Source organism: Argiope bruennichi, chromosome 10 (genome assembly GCF_947563725.1).
Source record: "Argiope bruennichi chromosome 10, qqArgBrue1.1, whole genome shotgun sequence".
NCBI lineage: Eukaryota > Metazoa > Arthropoda > Arachnida > Araneae > Araneidae > Argiope > Argiope bruennichi.
The window spans coordinates 19,508,211-19,513,957 of record NC_079160.1 but is presented as its reverse complement, the minus strand read 5'-3'; the positions used below and the strand labels follow the sequence as shown (position 1 = coordinate 19,513,957).

The window sequence follows — 5,747 nt, the reverse complement described above, 5'->3', positions numbered from 1 at the left end:
ACATATTGTATAGTTACAACGAATTCGACCAATTTTCATACTTCTTAAAATAAAATTTGATTTAAAAATATCTATAAATTTATTTGAAATTTTTAGAGTCGATGTCTTGCACATGCGCAGAGATCATCTGTATAATTAACATTGTGTATCTAGAACCTGGGTTCCAACACATTTGGAACTTGGTTAATGGTATTAAAAATCTTATGCAGTTGTTTTGTTTGAGGGGTGCGTGGTCTGATGCATGTTGCTTTAGGTTTTTATTTGTTGGTCTTAAGTTCACTATTATTTCAATAAGATATATATCATGTCTGTCAAATATAATTCTTCGTACTGTAATAATAATTCTGTCAATTAAATATAATTATAATTATAATTATATCAATAAAAAATAAAGTAATTGTAATTCTGTCTAATAATTCTATCTGATTCTGTCTAATTCTATGAAATTTAATTATTATTCTGTCAATAAAATATAATTCTTAGTATCACGATTATATAATGATTATGAAACTCAATTTTCATGAGCATTTCTGTAAATAAAATTCCTTGCACTAACGTCTGAAAAAATTTTTCAGTTTAATATCGTAGATTAACATGATCTCGTATTTTAATTTACAAAGTCGCCGATTCATCGTCTTGCTACTGGCTTCAAAATTTATGAGTTCATAATGTTATGGAATCTTTTTGCAATCAAATATGGGACGAGATTGAGAAAGACTGAGAATACCCATCTTAAATTGCTGGATTAATTACAAAAATAAAAAATCAAACTGTATTTTAGAGTACTCATTTAAATCGAAGAGATTTATTTAGTTTTTTTATATGTTTAGAGGCATCTAATATAAAGTAAAATGAGAATAACGTCCTGTTATTCTGAAATTTGTTCCTTGGAAACAGGCCGTTCGGGAGAAGTAAGAAAAAGCAACTATTTCTCAGGTTTTTTTTTTTTTTGACCATTTGTATAAAAGCGCAGTATTTGAGGGCTGATCTCTTTTGTTTCTTCTCTTATCTAAAGGGTCAGATAATTTTTTTTTTAAAGTCAGATTGTTAAGCGTGTGGAGAAAACATGATCCACTTTAATGATCCTGAAACTGAAACTCGAAGCATTTAGTGTATGTTTATATATATATATATTTCTAACGATAATAATTTCTATAAGTTCTAGCGATTTTAAATTGATTAATTATCTAAACTGTGTTTTTAACTTTGAATAAAATCATCGGAAGTTATCGCCTCAATTATCTCGCATACCATCTTTTCCTAGATATCTCCCTTTATTGCATCGGCATGCAATACTTATGAAATTTTTACCTTTGGCATGAATTTAGCATTTTTACTGAATCTATCGTATGATCTTTGGCGAGTTTATTGGGGACTGACCCCTGGCATGCGGGAAACAGTCCGAAAATCGAGTTTTTGCCCTAGAAATGTTTCAATCAGTTGGAAAAAAGATACAAGATAGATACGAAACTTCACATTTAGTCGCAAAATCCCATATTAAACTTTGTTTTTGAGCTGTCTCTCAAGATTTGCAGACCCCACCCCCGAATCAAAATTTTATAGGCGTCTACATTATAGAGCTTAAATCTGCGTACTGAATTTTATTTATCTCTTTCCGTTTCGTAGTTAATATATATTTGGAAGATTTCCTCTGAATGTATTTTGCTTAAAATTTAATAGGAATCTCCAAGTTTGGTGCAAGGGTGAAATTTGGTCTAATCTAGAAGCGTTTGAGTTATTTTTGTTAGATTTTCCAAAAATGTTTTTTGAACTTAAAGTGGTGTGAAAGGTTTATATTCGAACCCAAGATTTTGACAAATTTTTTGACAATTTCTATGCTTAATAAACTTTTTAAACAATGTGGATGGTATTCTGCTGAAACGTCATGTTTGTTATTTACCAAATGAATGATATACAGTAGTAGATTGATTTTACACACTAGGGTACATTAAATTTATCAATGGAAGAAAAATTAGTTTTTATTAACTTAATGTTTAGTTTTGTCTGATGCAAAGACGGAATGTTAGATGCATACTCTTGTTTTTGCAGGCATTTGATTTTTACTCAACCCCAGTGCAGCCAATCAATGCCATCAACGAATACGTGAACGCATGCATGCATTTCTTGGAATGATTTGCTAATAGGTTTGCTTCGTTATGAGCGGGTTGTTGGAAGATGCAAATGCTGTGGTGGAAATGCACTACGCATTAGTCGAGTCTCGAAAGCTATTTGAAAGAGATGGAGGCTTTAAGTATGGAAAGCACGAATTCCTATTCCTATTCAACAGTTGTAAGTAAATTTAGTTGCTTCTATATTTTAACGAATTAATTTTTCAGACGAAATTATTTTAAGACTGTTAATAGATGACTATTTCATACAAATTTTGGCGAGGTTTTAAATGCAACAAAATTGACTTACAGAAATATTTTAAATTATATACTTTGGAAAAAGTTGCTGGTACTGCTGTATAAAACTGCGAATGCAAGAAATTGATATGCAAAAATACTCTATTTTCCAAAAAGACAAATGTTAAAGATTCTAAAAAAATTCATTGACATTCTGACAATTCTTGCTCGCATAAATTATGCCTGTAATTTTCATGCTTCAAATAACCAACAATGCGAGTTTTAAAGTGTTAAGTTTATTAAGTGCAAAATTTTCGTCTTGGAATCGAATTATACAAGTAAAGTCCTTATTCTTGTTCGGTGACATTTAAGTGGTGCATTTGACAAATGGGTCGTTATTTGGTTACATCAACATGGATCCATTAGTATGTCACCAACATATATCGCATTTGATATTCTCTTCAAATCCATGCGTCATATATTTCATTGCAAATGACATTTTCGAGGAATATTGTTTAACATAAGTAATTTTTGCAATTAATATTAATAAAACAGGCTGAAATTGAATGTTCTTGGAACAATTGAATAGTCGGTTAGTTTTCTAGAAACATGATGTAAATCTCCATATTCACGTTTTCATCAAACGATGCTTAAGACATTTTTAAGGATTTTTTGTATTTTATCTTTACCATAAAGCATGTTAAATTAAAATTATGGAATATTGAAACTTGTTTCATTTTTAATGACTTTTTAAAGATCTAAACCATCCTAAGTTTTTTGTATTTTATTCAATGCTTTATTCATTCATTTCGTGTTATATAAATTTTCTGCAGAATCTTGCTTCTATGCTCTTTAAATAACTCGTAACTATAACTGTTTCCATTTGTTTCGCAGTGAAATCATTAGAAGTGCTATCGGAGTAGAATCTGTTACACGTATAGATTCCCCCCCCCCCTTTAACCTCCTCATTTATTTTAAACAGAAATACAAAGCAACTCCGAAAGATGTACATTATTTTCAGATACATTATAACCATTTTTTTCAATTCCTGATAGAATCATTTTGAAAACTTAAACTCTCCAAAAATGGGAAAATCGCGCTATTCTGAAAGATTTTGGCTGCCTTGTGGCTTAACTATTCTACGGAAATCGAGTAAATTTCGAATAGCGAATATTTAATTTCTCGTTCCCTCATTGGTGTCAAAATGAATAGAATTTTAACGATTATCTATTCAAAGTTTTTTAATTTGTGAATTTAAAATTATGAAAGTTTTGTATTACTAAAATTGCATTACTTTAGTCTTGTTTGAGTATTTCAATGCGTCATATTTGCATGATTCGTTATATTTTAAAATGTATCGAAAACACTGAAATTCTCACTTAACATCAACAATAGAAATTCAAATTTTGGCTTGCTTATAACTTATCAATCGTTCATTCAAAATTAAAAACGGTTATATATAAATATTGGGTTTCTAGAGACCACAGATGAGTTCGAAATTATGTTGCTATTTAACTTTTTTTTTGTAAATACAAGTAAGGAGACGACCCTTTGCATGAAATTTTTTATACTTAACCTATATCTACAGAGAAGCATTTATAATGTACTGTACTTTATTCTGTTGCGGCATAAAGGGCAATGCCCTGATACTTCATTGACTGAATTTACTACCCGGATTTCATGTTTTGTAAGCATACAAACTTATTTCAGATGTGAAAGGAAACTTCATCTCTGGCTAAACAAGACCTTGAGCAGACACCTGTTTGGAATATGCAGCTGATTTGAAGAATCGTTCTTCGTTACTGCAAGGTTCCCTTCGAAGGTTAACTGCAACCATTCGAAATCTGAATCTCTGGAGATGCCTTTCCCGATTTTTAACGAAGAGGAGTTGATTATTCTAGTGCATCCACTGCTCATCAGCATTTGATCGGTACATTTTGTCTTATACTTGTAATGTCTGAAATATTTTCTATGTTTATGGGAGTAGTTTGCCAACCACCGTGATATACGGCATTAAACCTTCTAAACGGAATATATTTAGATTACCCACTTAGTTAATATGTACGATAAATCATGATTACATTCCGGAGTTAGGATATAAAAATTTGAAATCGACAATGATCTCAAACATTGTCCTTAATAAAAATGTGAATATTTGTTATAGGATGCATTTTGAAGTATCTAGTAAAAACACTTTAAATTCATATGGTGAATAAAAATTTCAAGCTGCTGAAATCTGGAAGGCAAGAATGCTTTAAGTCATTGTTGTAGCCATAAATTTCGCTCCAAGTCAAATTCATTCGTATATCTACGGATTCGGATCGTTTAAACAGATCTGAACGTTTTTGTAATATTGAATGTACAGACTCATAATCGATGCCTTAAAATTGCCATCGGAAAACGACCGGTTGCAGTAGGTTAAGTTAAATGAGGGATTCAAGAGAGCATTTATTAAAATGTTTATATTCAGGACTGTACATGCATGAATTCAAAAAGATCTGTATAATTTGTTTAACAAGAACGCCAAGACTAACATTTCATTTAAAATATTTAAAGTGAGCTGGAGCGTAGAATTCTTGGCGAAAACAACGGACTTCGCTTTATTTTTGAGATTCATATAAATTTAAATCTGGTGTTTAATCTAACCAATATGGTGAAGCTTCTCCAGTCTCGTCATTTAAATGGGCCTTATCTGTGATGGATCATTTTTATGGAATATTCTTCATGGACATATTCAGAAAGATTATCAGTGATATGCACTTGGTCTTGTCTTCTAATATCAAGTAGGATCGGTTCCAGTAAGTGGCATTGAAGAATTTTTCTCGCTCCAATGTTAAGGTGCTAAGTTGAGCTTCTTTATGATCGGAGACATGGGCAGAGGAATAAGGTAGTTGCGAAATAGTAGAAATGGGAGATTAATTCACTGTAGGCGGTTATTTTTACAGAAATGAATAAAAATACCGCGTTATTTCGGTCTTAAATAAGCAAACTAACTATATTTAATCTAAATGGTCTAATAATTGGTTCGACTATCGTATTCGTTTGAATGAGGAAGTTAAAAGCCTCAATCTCCGCCTCGTGTGAAATGACTAGATCCGCGGTTGAATAGGGGAGTGGGTCTTTTGTTTAGGATCTTGGAGAAAGCGAAATGAGAAAGGAAAGGGTGAGCTAGGAAGGATCGACGTAGAAGGGTGGGCCAGCCGGCTGGCGAGAGGGGAGGAGGGATATTGTAAGTAATGGGAAATAGAATATTTTGCAGTTTTGAAAAGAAGTCTGACTTGCATCTTCAACATTGGAGAACTGGGGAAAATATCTGAAATGAAACTCTGGGACTCTCTAGCATTAGCATCTCAATGTTTTACAGTAGAATTTGTCGAAGTCTCAACGTCGACAATTATCTCG

General features: G+C 31.8%; 1 long non-coding RNA gene across 1 annotated transcript; it reads left to right on the top strand.

Moving 5' to 3' along the window:
* Positions 1 to 990: 990 nt before the first annotated feature.
* LOC129988863 (uncharacterized) lies at positions 991 to 5,439 on the top strand. Its single transcript, XR_008785696.1, has 3 exons — positions 991 to 1,112; positions 2,050 to 2,289; positions 4,056 to 5,439. It is a non-coding gene; the product is annotated as an uncharacterized LOC129988863 (long non-coding RNA).
* The last annotated feature ends 308 nt before the right edge of the window (positions 5,440 to 5,747 follow it).